Source organism: Schistocerca gregaria, chromosome 4 (assembly GCF_023897955.1).
Source record: "Schistocerca gregaria isolate iqSchGreg1 chromosome 4, iqSchGreg1.2, whole genome shotgun sequence".
NCBI classification, from domain to species: Eukaryota; Metazoa; Arthropoda; class Insecta; order Orthoptera; family Acrididae; genus Schistocerca; species Schistocerca gregaria.
The window spans coordinates 42,905,878-42,919,648 of record NC_064923.1 but is presented as its reverse complement, the minus strand read 5'-3'; the positions used below and the strand labels follow the sequence as shown (position 1 = coordinate 42,919,648).

Below are 13,771 nucleotides of genomic sequence, written 5' to 3'. Positions count from 1 at the left end.
GGTTGCATATATACCATGTCGCAGAACTCACTGCCAGGGAGCTATAAGAAATGTAGATACTTATATATCAGAGCAAGAGCTAAAGGATGCTTTTCAGTCTATGGTAACTGACACAGATATTCATAGGATATTCAAACTTATGAATCACTTTGGCACACTAAGAAATCTTCCTTGATAAACGTGCATGCTCACATTTGCATTGCAGTTCTTACCACATCATGTTACAATATATGGTGTGCAATGTACAGTTAAGCCTTACATTAACAGTGATTCCATTGCCTACAATTTGGTCACCTAAGCTTTTAGTGCTGATCAGAAGTCCATTATAATACATTTTGAGGTAACCACGAGGCAAGACTGTGTGCAAGCCAAACTACTTGTTGTGCACATTGCACACATCAAGAGATAAATCTCGTCCAATGCACCTGAAACACCACAAGGTTAAAAATACTTCAGCTATGCTCAACATTTCATTCAAGGAAGCTGAGGAATATGTGAATTGCAGACCATATACTACAGCAGTAGGAGATCTCAGTAAAAGCAGATTGGATTGGGAGAAGGAATTTCCTCCCCACAAACCTTTCAACACAGGTTCATGACAGACTGAAACCTTCAAAGCATATACCAAATCCTATCCCTCTCTTCACCAATATAAATTTGCTACGAAGTAAGGTGGTGTAGTGATTAGCAGACTGGACTTACATTCAGATGGATGAAGATTCAAATCATGTCGGTCCATCCTGATTTAGGTTTTCCGCAATTTCCCTAAATTGCTTCAGGCAAATGCTGGGATGGTTCCTTTGAAAGGGCATGGTTGACTTCCTTCCCCATCTTTCCATAATCCAATGGGATTGATGACCTCACTGTTTGGTCCCCTTCCCCCAGACCAACCAACCAATAAACTTGCAGACATGCCCTATTACTGAGAATCCTTACTTACCCCATTCCCATGATGTTGTTTCCCAACAATCAGACACATATGGTCAACAAGAACACATCACTGGCTGAAAGGCTAGTGTCTGAAATGTTAAATTTGATAACACAGTTAACCTCTTCTAATAACAACAGTGTAGAGTTGCAGTCATCTACAAAATGATTTCCTCAGTTTTATACAGAACTGGACAGGAGCATCTTCCGATTTCAAATGGGCCCTTAATATATTACAACAGAGTGCGAGGTCAGCTATCTCTAACAGGGAAACTGTGGAAAAGAAAACTAATAACAATATTGCCATTGTGGCTCTCCATGAAACATGGTTTAAGCCACAAATGCAAGTTCATTTCAAAGGATTCAATTTAGTAAATTCAGATAGACCAGATGGTACAGGAGAAGTGGTTGGACAGTTAATTAAGGACACCATCAGATACAATGAAATCCACTTAAACTTAGCAATCTGGTGCTTCAAGTGGCAGGTGTAGAAACAGAAACAATGAATGGGAACTTCTATACTATGTCTATTTATAAATCACCATGGACCATAACCAGTAGCAATACCTAGTGTCAGTTAGTTATTCAACTCCATCCCTTATCTGTGGGGATTTTAAGTCTCTTCACAGTGCTTGGTGCAATGACCTAGAAGTTGTCATCTCTTTAGTGCAATAGAAGAACTAGATCTGGTCATTCTGTATGACAGCTCTCCAACAATGTTACTTTTCCCTTATAAATAATCATCTACTGTGAACTTAAGTCTTGCTTCACCTGATTTCTACAAAATTTCTCAGTAGGAGATCTTAAAGTATTCTATGGGGCAAAAAATAGTATTGGGCCTAGAGAGAAGTACAAGAAGCAGGTATTATTCAAACAGCCCATGGAAAATAAAGAACACTTGCTGGGAAAAATAGGAAAAAACTATACAGGAAGATCTCGGGAAACAGAGTCTGAAATGGACGACAAGGGAAGCTAATGCTGCACTTATGACAGCCACAGGCTTAATACATAGCATCTCAGTGGGAAACAGAGATTTACTCTGCAAAACAACATGTGTTCTGGTGGGATTCTAAATATTCCAAAACTGTGGATAACCAAAGGTTGGCCTTATCCATATATCTTAGGGAACAGACATTGCAGCGATTTCTAGAGTACAAAACAGGTGTGAATATTAGGTGATTCCTGAAGAAAAGTAAAACAGAAGGCTTGGGTCAACTACTGTAATAAGGTCTATAACATTTCTGAGATCTGGAGAACAACCTGATCGCTAAAACATTCTCCAGTAGTGGATTCCGTGTGTTTAGGGGAATTTGTGTCAAATGCAACTCCTCTCTCTTGCTCTAATGTCCCCATGGTTATTCCACAGGAAATAAATTTCAATCATCCCCTGCTATCTCTGTTCACCAGATGTGAGTAAGAAATTGTTATCAATAATTCTTTGAAAAGCTCTCCAGGAATTGACAGTGTTCACTATGAAATGGTAAAGAGCTTCCTCTAGGTGCTTTAGAACTACTCCTTTGGATATTTAATGAAACATGAGGAGGAGAGGAATGTGTAGAGGAATGATCTACACAAATTATCACGGCTGTACTGAAACCTGTCAAAGATCCCAAAATTCATATGTCATATAGACCAGTTGTGTTATCCTCTAGTGAGTGGGAAAACTCTTGAAAAACCTATCAGTCTTCAGATGTGGCTAGACGCTGATGAACTACTACCTCAATCACAATTTGGGTTCATTAAAAGTATTCAAGCATTGGACACCATAACAATTTTGTGCAATGATATTCTCTCAGCTTTTCAAGAAGAGATGTGACATCAGCTTATAATAGCGTCCAGGACTCCCTCCTGTCAGAAAAGCTACACTGAATTGGACTTCCTATCAGTTAGGCTTATGCCATTAGTACTTTCCTCACACAGAGAACAATTAACGTCATATATCAGAAACAATTTGTAGGCCTTCTGGTTCCATTCAGAGGTTTACCCCAAGCACCCATCCTTAGCTTCTCATTATACATAATTTATTCTAGTTATCTTGAACAAATTATTTCTCCAAATGTTCACTTTCTGCAGTACGCTTATCATATATGTTTATATTCAACTGGTTCTGCAGAGGAGTCTGCAGTCGGCAGGCTGATAGAGGCAATAGCAGAAGTGAAGGATTTATTATGCACAAATGGCTTTTTACTTTCTCCTTCAAAATATTTTCTTGTTATATTTTAAGACGACATATGCATCATGATGAAATTCATGCAAGAGATTATTCATTCCAAGCTAAATTGTCTACTAAATTCTTGGGAATGTGGTTCAGTTGGATTTTTCACATTAATTCCATTATAAATACTTGTCTGCCAATCATGAACATCATCAGATCTTTAATCAGAGTTTCATGGCACCGAATCTCAATGTTCTATCGACCTTCTACAGAGTGTTGATTGGGAGCAGGATCGAATATGGTTGCACAGTATATGGGAATACTAGCATCAAGTGTATCTGTGAATGAAGATACTTTACAATATAGATATATCCACACTTTTCAGTGAGTGATAAGGTCAACTGCTACCAACTACACACTACCTTGGACAACAGAATATTATATTGACTTCCAGATTTGTTTAGAAGTTTTCAGATGTTGAGCTGTCTTTGAAAAGTGTTATAACAATAAGACTCTCTATGTATGAAGAGCAATTTCATCTCTGCACATTCTCTATTCCAGTGCTTCATTTGGCATGTAGAGCACACATTGGCAGTCACTTTAATGTGATAACTAGCACATATCCCCGCAAAAAATGTAACGAAGCTCAAACATGTCTATGTGGATGGTTCAAGAATTGCATCAGAAGGTAATGTGGGATGTGCTATTACATGACCAAAAACGGGTCACAGTCAGTATCGCTTCCTTCATCGAACTCTTCATGTACGGTGGAAGCAGTAACAGTCATGAAAGCCATTAAGTAGCCCATAACGATAAAAGGATTGTAATTATTTTTGATTCTGAAAGCATTCCTAGTGCTAGAGTGAACAGAAATTTGAGTAAACACAGTAATAAACTTGTTACTGGCACACCTAACGAAATAATGGAGCGATCGTGAGGAAACAAATATACAGGATGATAATTATTGAACTACATGAAATAAAATTGTCATAAATTCTGAATGTTTGCATTAGGACATTCAAACTGCACAGGTGGCCATGAGCCATGATGGGAAATAGTTGGCACATGCACGGTTTGGTATAACAATGAAGCCAACAGTTTTCATTTGGATGGGTTCATCAATAATCAAAATTGGCGCATTTGGGGGACTGAGAATCTGCATTTCAAGGTCAAGAAGTCTCTTCGCCCTCAAAATGGCTCTGAGCACTATTGGACTTAACTGCTGTGGTCATCAGTCCCCTAGAACTTAGAACTACTTAAACCTAACTAACCTAAGGACATCACACACATCCATGCCCAAGGCAGGATTCGAACCTGCGACCGTAGCAGTCCCGCAGTTCTGGACTGCGCGCCTAGAACCACTAGACCACCGCGGCCGGCTTCGCCCTCAACGTATGACTCTGTGGTGTGCAGTGTCCAGTCACAGAATAATTTGTACAACATTCCTCGATGGCATGATGACTACCGAACGGTACACGAATGTTTTGGTAGATGATTTCATCCCCATTATCCAAAGTGACCCCAATTTCAACAAGATGTGGTTTGTGCAAGACGTAGCTTGACCCCATCGAAGCAGGTGAGAGTTTGATGTCCTGGAGGAGCACTTTGGGGACTGCATTCTGGCTCTGGGATACTCAGAGGCCACTGGCATGGGCCTCAATTGGCCACCATCTTCTTCAGACCTGAACACGTGCAACTCCTTTTGTGTGTGTGGGGGGGGGGGGGGGGCAGGGGGGGGGGTTACATTAAAGACAAGGTGTACAGCAATAAAACCAGAACCATTGCTGGGCAGAAAATAGAGATTCAGGATGTCATTGACAGCATTAATGTTCTGACACTTCAACGGGTTATGCAGAATGTCACTATTTGTCTGTGTCACATCATTGCCAGTGATGGCAGGCATATTGAACATGTCATAACCTAAATCCAAATACCTGTAGTGACGTCTACATGCTGAATAAAGTGTGTGTATGCTGCAGTTTGTAATTAAGTTATGGTTTTTTCATACAGTTCAATAATTGTCACCCTGCATTTATTTACTTTGGACTAAAGCTCACACAGGAAATTTGTATAAAGAAACTGTAGACTTGTCCAACAAAGCTGCCACACCCAGAACCGTCCTAGATATCAAGTTACCTTACACTGATTTATTACACCAAATTAAAATGGGTGTCAGATCCCAGTGGGAAGAGAAATTGAAGACATCAGCTGTTAATACAGGAAAATATTATAGTCAAATACAACCCTACATATCTAGCTTACAGTGGTTTCACAACATATCTATACACCACAGAGCTATCTCTCACAATCAAGAGGATGAGACTTGCAGTTTTCCTATGCATTTATTCTGTCTACAACAAAAAAATTTAACACCTGTGATTTCAAATTTTTTATTCTGTGCTTTTTTTTTTCTTTTTTGGATGTTGAAGGGGGCATCTTCTCAGAGTTGGAGTTTTGTAAGTCCCTTGACAATGTTTGTAGTAGCCTAATTAGTTTTATACCAGAGCATTTAGTCCTTTTTAAAAACATCTGAGATCTGTGTGAAATGCACCACAACTGTTTTCTGCTTGTTGAGTTATGAGGATGAACAGTCTCTTTGTACTCCAGTTTTGTGGAATCTCGTAACACAGTCACAATGGTCTTGAAAGTGATGAAGTGATGGAAATGTCAAAATATTAAGATCTTTGATACAGCTTCTGCTATATTCTTTTTGCGACTTTTTCATTATAATTAGAATGGTTTTCTTCTGCAGTATTAATAGTCTCTCCATCCCTGTTATGGTTGAGTTCCCCATACTTTGATTCCATATCGCATGTATAGTTCAAAAGGTTGGTTACAAACAGCGCACCTGCTCGAAGTATGAGCAACATAGAGGCCAATTCCTTTCAGATCTTAACAATCTTAGGGTTCCGTTCCCCACATTTAATAAGGAATGATAATGATGTGCTAAACCAGTGTCTAAAAATTAAGTTTGCCTATGTTTACATAATAGTGCAGAAACAACGTTTAGTTATGTTAATGAGACATGTTCATATGTAAGTTGAAGAAATTACAGATTCCACTGTTAGTGGCTAAATTGTGCGCTCACGCTAAAGGGCAAATAAACAAATAAAAATAGCTAATCAAAACAAAATAGGTACTCAGTCACGTGAAAATGCAAGCTCTTTGTGAGTTTTGCAAGTTACAGTTCGGACTCAAAATTGACCCTTAAATTTGCTGGCTGCAGGCCTGATTACTAGAATACCACAACAGCAACTTATTTTTATTCGAAACGGGTGGTTGTAAGCGTTGGGTTAGTTATTAATTAGTGTGATTAGGATTACAATGAAAACCAAAATTAATCCGCTTCTAGGGAGAACTTAAGCTACTTGAGCAAGCTAAACTTGTCTTCTTTTCTTTATAATATTCATAGAGAACAATATGCTTTCCGAATCGAAAGTCACAATGCCAAAAAGTCGAGGTAATTATGGGATAAATACTGCAAAATCCTGTGTGTGTGTGTGTGTGTGTCAGGACATGCTTTTCATTTCGATTTACACTGTGGGTTAGCTCAAGTTCTATCTTGATAGGTGGCGTTTAAAAAAGTAACTTGCAATGACTTGCAAGAACTGTGCGACGGAACAAAATTTCGGATATGACATTTTGTCATTGCAGAGCGGTCGTGGACTAGATTAGTATTTTCTTAGTAACAGCAAAATAAACAACAATAAGAACCATAATCAGAAAAAATTAGATTTGAAAGGAGACGAGAGAACAGCCAACCTTAGCAGTGTACGCCGGAAGATGTTGATGCTGATGCTAACAGTACACTACAGTGCGTTTTGTTGTTAGCACCTGTGATAATTATAAATTACTGTTTTTTTCTAGATGATAGATAAGATACGATAAAGTTTCTACTTTCGCGTAGATAACTTATCTCCTGCCAGTTCAAAATGAGCCTTTAATCTGTTTTCCGTTTTGCATGATTGTTACATTTCAAGCTTTAACTTATGGCAGGTACGGGCTTCACAGCGGTTGCTGGTATTTGGTGTTAACTGTTCAGGACAAAACGGACAGTATGAAGTACCCTCCCTCCTTTTCAAAAATTTATTTCTTTATTAGACTGATGAAACATTTATTCGCACCGTTATGATGTTTTTATAATGGCAATAGTATAGATACGTTCCAGATACAGTTGCAACCATGCAGATGCGTCCCAAGCAGTCAATTTCCCTGTTCCAGCCATGTAGTGCTGTGTGAAAGCGGTGTTCCAGTTGCGACCAACGAAAAGTTGCAAGTTGCAACAAGCTTCAACTGATCAGAGGAAATGCTCCTTAACTCCTGACTGGAACCAAAGCTTTTTAAAGGCCTGGCTCAGAGAGATTACCGCGCGTATGTGCAGAGCTTTTTGTGTTGACTGTTCAATATCGTAGCATTCTAGTAGTAGCAGCTTTATTCATCCGTAGATCTCTTTTTACAGGGATATATGACATGTCAAAGTATTTACAAATTTAGATCAATTTAAAATAAGCTAATTCGTATACACATATATTTACAGACTTCTAGTTAGAGGCAATCATTAGATTTACTCCTGGTATACAATATCTTTTTTTTTTTTTTTTTTTTACAAATAACTTACTAAATAATGTAATGTCACATTGTTTACTCACATCTCACTATCAGTCACTGCAGATACTATTCACACATTGTTTCATAACACTTCACACACACACACACACACACACACACACTAGTGATCTCTGGGCCATTTTCTGCACCGCAACTTCACACTTGCTATCCTGAAAAACTAAGTCAACATCCCTCCATAATTAGTGAGTTGTTGAGCTCGGAAACAGGAAGAGGTATTAGTATTGCGCTATGCATAGCTTGGGAGTAAGTATTTCTAGAAAGGAAAGGAGAAAGAAAAAAAAAGACATAGTGAAGATGATATGTGGAATGTTCGATATTTTATAATCATTGTTATTATTATTTATTTGTATAACCTTTTTTTATCAAACCCCTACTCTGTTTTAGTTAAGTAATCCTTCGATGTATAAAATGTATTGCATAACAGGTACTTTTTAGCTCCCTTTTTGAATAAGTGTATTTTTTTGCAATTTCTTTACTCTCTTTTGGTGATGTATTGTACAATTTTATTCCTTTGTAGAAAATGCTGTTTTCAGTTATATGTTTATTTTTTCTTGGAAAATGTGAGTTGAGTCTATCTCTTGTTGCATGGTCATGGACAGAGCTGTTTGTGAAGCAATTACCAATGTTATTTTGGATCTGTACAACTGACTGATAAATCTATTCACATGGAGCAGTTAAAATCCCGAGTGTTATGAACAGATCTTTACATTGACCTTGACTAGTATTTTTGGTTATTATTCTTATAGCTATTCCCTGGAGTGTGTTCATATTTTGTGCATTTGTTACCACCCCAAAAAATATAGTTGAAGATAAGAAGTTTTAAAGAAACTATATATCTCAGACTTGTGATAATTTAATACAGCATAGTGTGATTTTATACCCTAAAGATGTTTTTCTGTAGAAATGCGTTTCATATAGTTCCTTGGTGTCACTTTCAAAATGAATAAATTTTTCTGTTTGATATAAGTATTTGGTTCGATTCCCGGCAGGCGAATGAGTGTTGTGTGTCCTTCATCATTATTTTCATAATCATTGACTCGCAAGTCGCCGATGTGGCGTCACCTAAAAAGGACTTGCAATATGGCGGCCGAACTCCCCCGAATGGGGGCCTCCCGGCCGACAATGCCATTCGCACATTTCCATTTTTTCCATCCAATCAAAAGACCTGGTTACATACTGTACTCACTGCTACAAATGACGCGGGCACATTAAGTTGTCTCACTTTAGAGGGGAGTTCGTATGTTCGTATGTTAGTGAAAGTAAGCTGAATTCCAGATTCTTCGCCAGTGGACATATTGCGTCACTCCCTGCTGACTAAACCAATGATAATTGTTCTTCAGATTAGATAATTTCTGGCTTCTGTAATGTTTGGGAATGTACTGCATTGTTGTTTATTAAGATTAGTACTAAGCATCTGCGATGTATTGTCAATCAGCAACAAAAATTCTGTTATTAAAGTCAATGAGACAAACTGATCGATTTTTTTCATTATATGCACAGTATCCAAATACGCAAAAGAAAACAGTATGATGTTGAAGGTGGTTTCGGGAACAATTACGAACGTCTTCAGTTAGCATTTTGTATCACTGGTTCTCCAAGAAATGCTGACTACATATGGGAAGCAGAAACGTTTGACCCAGTTTCATTAATCATAATCGATGTTTTTGGAAAACCTTTCACATGTGATTCTATAATGCGGCAATAAAACACTGCACCATTTACGTATTTTTTTTTCCATGCTTCTCACGACTTTTCGAGATTTCTAATCGTCATGAACAAATATTTACATTAGTATTTGAGTGTTGTGCTGCCTGTCTTGCACTGACGCCGTCTTTTTGTGGTTTAAGCTTGTGTGTGTTCCCAGTTGTGCAGAAAATACGACACATGTAGAGCATTACTAATATTTTTGTAAAATTTCCAAGCGAGAGAGAGAGAGAGGTGTGTGTGTGTGTGTGTGTGTGTGTGTGTGTGTGTGTGTGTGTGTGTGTGTGTGTGTGCGTGCATAATGTAATAGACATAGCACCGTACCTTAACCTAAAAAAAGACCACGTCGTACAATGGAAGAGAGGCACAACACACAAAATGCTTACATAACAAAATTATGTGAAGCAAAGCTGCTACTCACTTTATAGCGGAGATGCTGAGTTGCAGATAGGCGCAACAAAAAGACTTTCACACTTGAAGCTTTCGGCCAATGACCTTTATCAATAACACATAAGTATTGTAATAAATAGTATGTCGAGTGCAGTTCTAGAAAGATCTGCTAATGATATTTTCATGGATATTAATAAATGGTTTAAAGCCAACTCACTGACATTAAACTTCTAAAAGACTCACTATATGCCTGTAAGAGGTTTCCATCCAGCATATGCATAAAGTACGAAGAAGAGCAGATAGAAGAGGTTGACAGTCTTAAATTCCTGGGCTTACAACTTGATAATAAATTCAGTTGGGAGGAGCACACCACAGAATTGCAGAAACGCCTTAATAAATCTGTATTTGCAATTCGAGTGTTAGCAGACATAGGCGACATAAAAGTGAAAAAGCTTGCATACTTTGCCTACTTTCATTCCATAATGTCATATGGTATAATATTCTGGGGTAACTCTTCAAGTCAAACAAAAGTTTTCAGATTCCAAAAGTGTGTAATACGTATTATTTGTGGAGTAAACTCACAGACGTCTTGTAGAAACCTCTTCAAAGAACTGGGTATACTAACTACTGCCTCTCAGTATATTTACTCCTTAATGAAATTTGTCCTAAATAATATATCGCTTTTTCCAACAAACAGCTCAGTTCATACATACAATACCAGGAACAAAAATGATCTGCACAAGGACTTAAAAGCACTACCCAGGAACACTCATCTTCAATAATTTGCCAGCAAACATAAAAAAATTAGTTACAAATAAAGATCAGTTTAAAAGGAGCCTGAAAGACTTACTAGTGACCAACTCCTTCTACTCCATTGACGAATTTTTTTAACAGAAATAAATGGTGTGTGTGTGTGTGTGTGTGTGTGTGTGTGTGTGTGTGTGTGTGTGTGTGTGTGTGTGTGTGTGAGAGAGAGAGAGAGAGAGAGAGAGAGAGAGAGAGAGAGAGAGAGAGACTATTGTGGACAACTGCCATTGGCCGAAAGTGTTAAGTGTGAAAGTCTTTCTGATCTGCCTATCTGCGACTCAGCATTTCCTCTATATGGTGAGTAGCAACTTTCCTTTTCATAATACTGTTGCATTCCATCCTGGATTTTCCATTGCTGAAAATTCTTGTGTAAATATTTTCAGTTGACAATTTATTTACTTATTATTGGTCCTATACATCATACAATGTGCACAGCAAAGCACATTATGATATAGGATAAGTCAATTTGAAAATTATGTTGAGACAGTGTACGATGAGAGATGACAGTAATGGTACATAACTCACATAGCAGACCACATATAGGGGTTATAGAAAAAATATGAAAAGGTGGTGTGTGGTGAGTGATGACTGTGGTGGTACACACTACATATAGCAGAATACATATAAGAGGTACAGTCAGAATATGAATAACATATAATAATTAAATTATCTTACCAAGTGGAAATACCTCCAAATGAATAATCGGCATATTACAAGTAATTAAAATTTTGTGATACATACTTCATATAGCAGAATACATATATGAGATACAGACACAATGTAAATAAGATACAACAATTAAATTATCTTACCGAGCAGAGATAACTACAAGTGAATAAACAGCTTATTAAAAGCAATTAAAATTTTGTTTCGAGAAGTTCATATATGGAATAGAAAAAACGATTTAATAGTAATTCTTTTAATTTAATTCTCATTATTTTTGGGTTTTTGCTTGTTTTTATGCCTGTTGGCAGGTGGCTGCATATTTTATTGCCCATACACTTAACACCATTCTCGAGTAATTTTGTGTTGTGAGCTTTAATTTGTAATTGGGTTTTGTCTTTGGTGTCACGTGTGTGGCGGTCTGCATTTCTGTGGAGGGATTCCAAGTGCTGTACTGTAAAACAAGCTAGTTCCATTACATAGAGGCATGGCAGTGACTTGATTTTTAACTGTTTACAGTGTTCAGTTCTTTTTTACATTTCATTATTCTTACCACTTGTTTTTGTAACTTGAAAATTATGAGAGAATCAGAGCTATTTCTGCAGAAGATTAGACCATAGAACAAGACATACTCAAACAGGGCATGGTACACCAGCTTCGAGGTATCTACACTGGTTGTGACTTTTAATGATCTTAATAGATAACAGGTTTTATTAAGCATTTGTGACAGTACCTCAACATGTGGTTTCCAGTTCAGAGTGTTACTGATGGTAAATCCAAGAAATTTGGTGTCCTGCTTGCTTGTAATGTCATCTTTGCCAATAATTTTAACTGCATTGAATGGGGCAAGGTTTTGTCTAGTGTGGAAGTTCATACTTCCAGTTTTTTGAGTGTTTGTGAATAGTCTATTTGCTTCAAACCAAGATTATAATTGTCAAGTTTGAGTTTCATTGACTGCATCTTGCAATGTGTCACCTCTACTGCTTATCAGGATATTTGTGTCGTCGGCATACAGAAAGGAGCTGGCATTTTTTATATGTTCTGGGAGATCATTCATGAACAATATGAAAAGAACAGGGACAGGAACAGAGCCCTGAGGGACGCCATTTGTTGTGCGTAATGTGTCTGAACTTCAGTGCCTGGATGTCTTTGACGATAAATTCTCGAAATACGTAGTGATACATATGAAAAAAAATTACGTACTCGGTGCAGTTTCGTTATTTAAACTAGAAACATTTGCGCTACTATGACAGTGGTGGTATTAATTATCGCTACATGTGTTCAGACAACTAAACATGCGAAATGTGCGTTTGGCTAAACCCACAGATTCCTGATGGTCAGAACTATCAGGAAGTTGTGCATGCGCAGTAGAAACAGTTTGATAACTGTTGCACTCGGTTGTGATAGTTTTATTTGAATGAACCTTTAAGGCGCAGACAGATCGTTGCGTGTGGACAGAAGATTTGCACCAACCTGACGAGTGTGCAAACCTAGAAGTTGGAGGTTTGAGCGAAAACCCTCAAATCTGTGTGTTCAAACCACATCTGCGCAGACAAGTTGGAGCGTGTGGACAGGAGATCGCCGCAAATCTGGTGCGGAACAGCTGTTTGCTCAGTCTAGTGTTTGTATTTGTGCGCATAGGACATTAAAATGAATGATACTCGTCAGTGTTCTCGAGAGTTTGTAAGTGAATTTATTGAAATATATAGATACCACCCATGTTTGTGGAAGATTGAAAATAAAGAATATAGTGACCCAAGACAAAAAGACAGCAGCATACAATGCTCTAATTGAAAAATTGAGGGGAGTTGTCGCCTCGGCAAACAGAGAAACAGTAATAAAAATAAAAAAAATTCTTTACGAACTGGCGAAATTATTTGCAGATGGATGTCGAAACTTATAATTATCTCTTAAAGCGTGTAGCCCCTCATGTTATGAGAAAAAAATACTTGTATGGGAAAGGCAATTTCTCCTCGTAAACGGCTGGCGTAACATTAAGATTCCTAGCAGCAGGAAGGAGCTACAAGGATTTGGAATTATCAACTGCAATATCGCAACAAGCATTGAGTAAAATAATACCCAACACATGTGAAGCTATTTACGCTGTCCTGAAGGATGAGTTCATGAAGGCAAGTCAAGTAAATTAAGTCTATCAGCGAACTGTTTACCGAAAAGAGTTATCCGAAGTTCAGAAATCTAGAAGAACTGGTATAAGAGTAGATCAAGTATACCAGCCAACGTTATGGTATTTTGATCTTCCTGGGCTTTCTTAGTGATCAAGAAACGCCGAGACCAAGCAAGAGTACAACTGAAGATGAAATTGGAGTGTCAATGTGCCAGGAAATGGAACACGAGGTAATGTAAAACAAAACAGGTTCGCCCTGCAACTCTCGCAGTAAATTTACGTGGGAAAACTGCTTTCGCTTTAGCAGCCACTGTCTGCACCATTTTGACCGCCTTCTCTGTTTCCTGCGGTTGGTCTGAATGTTTTATGCA

General features: G+C 37.9%; 1 protein-coding gene across 2 annotated transcripts in view; it reads right to left on the bottom strand.

Moving 5' to 3' along the window:
• The window catches only part of LOC126365841 (peroxisomal acyl-coenzyme A oxidase 3-like), a 315,115-nt gene extending 307,707 nt beyond the window's left edge, over positions 1–7,408 (bottom strand). The window contains exon 1 of one of the 2 annotated variants that reach the window (XM_050008476.1): positions 6,845–7,408. The gene's annotated coding sequence lies outside the window, so the exon portion shown is untranslated. The remainder of the gene's footprint in view (positions 1–6,844) is intronic. The other variant, XM_050008475.1, reaches the window with a different exon arrangement.
• Positions 7,409–13,771: the final 6,363 nt, after the last annotated feature.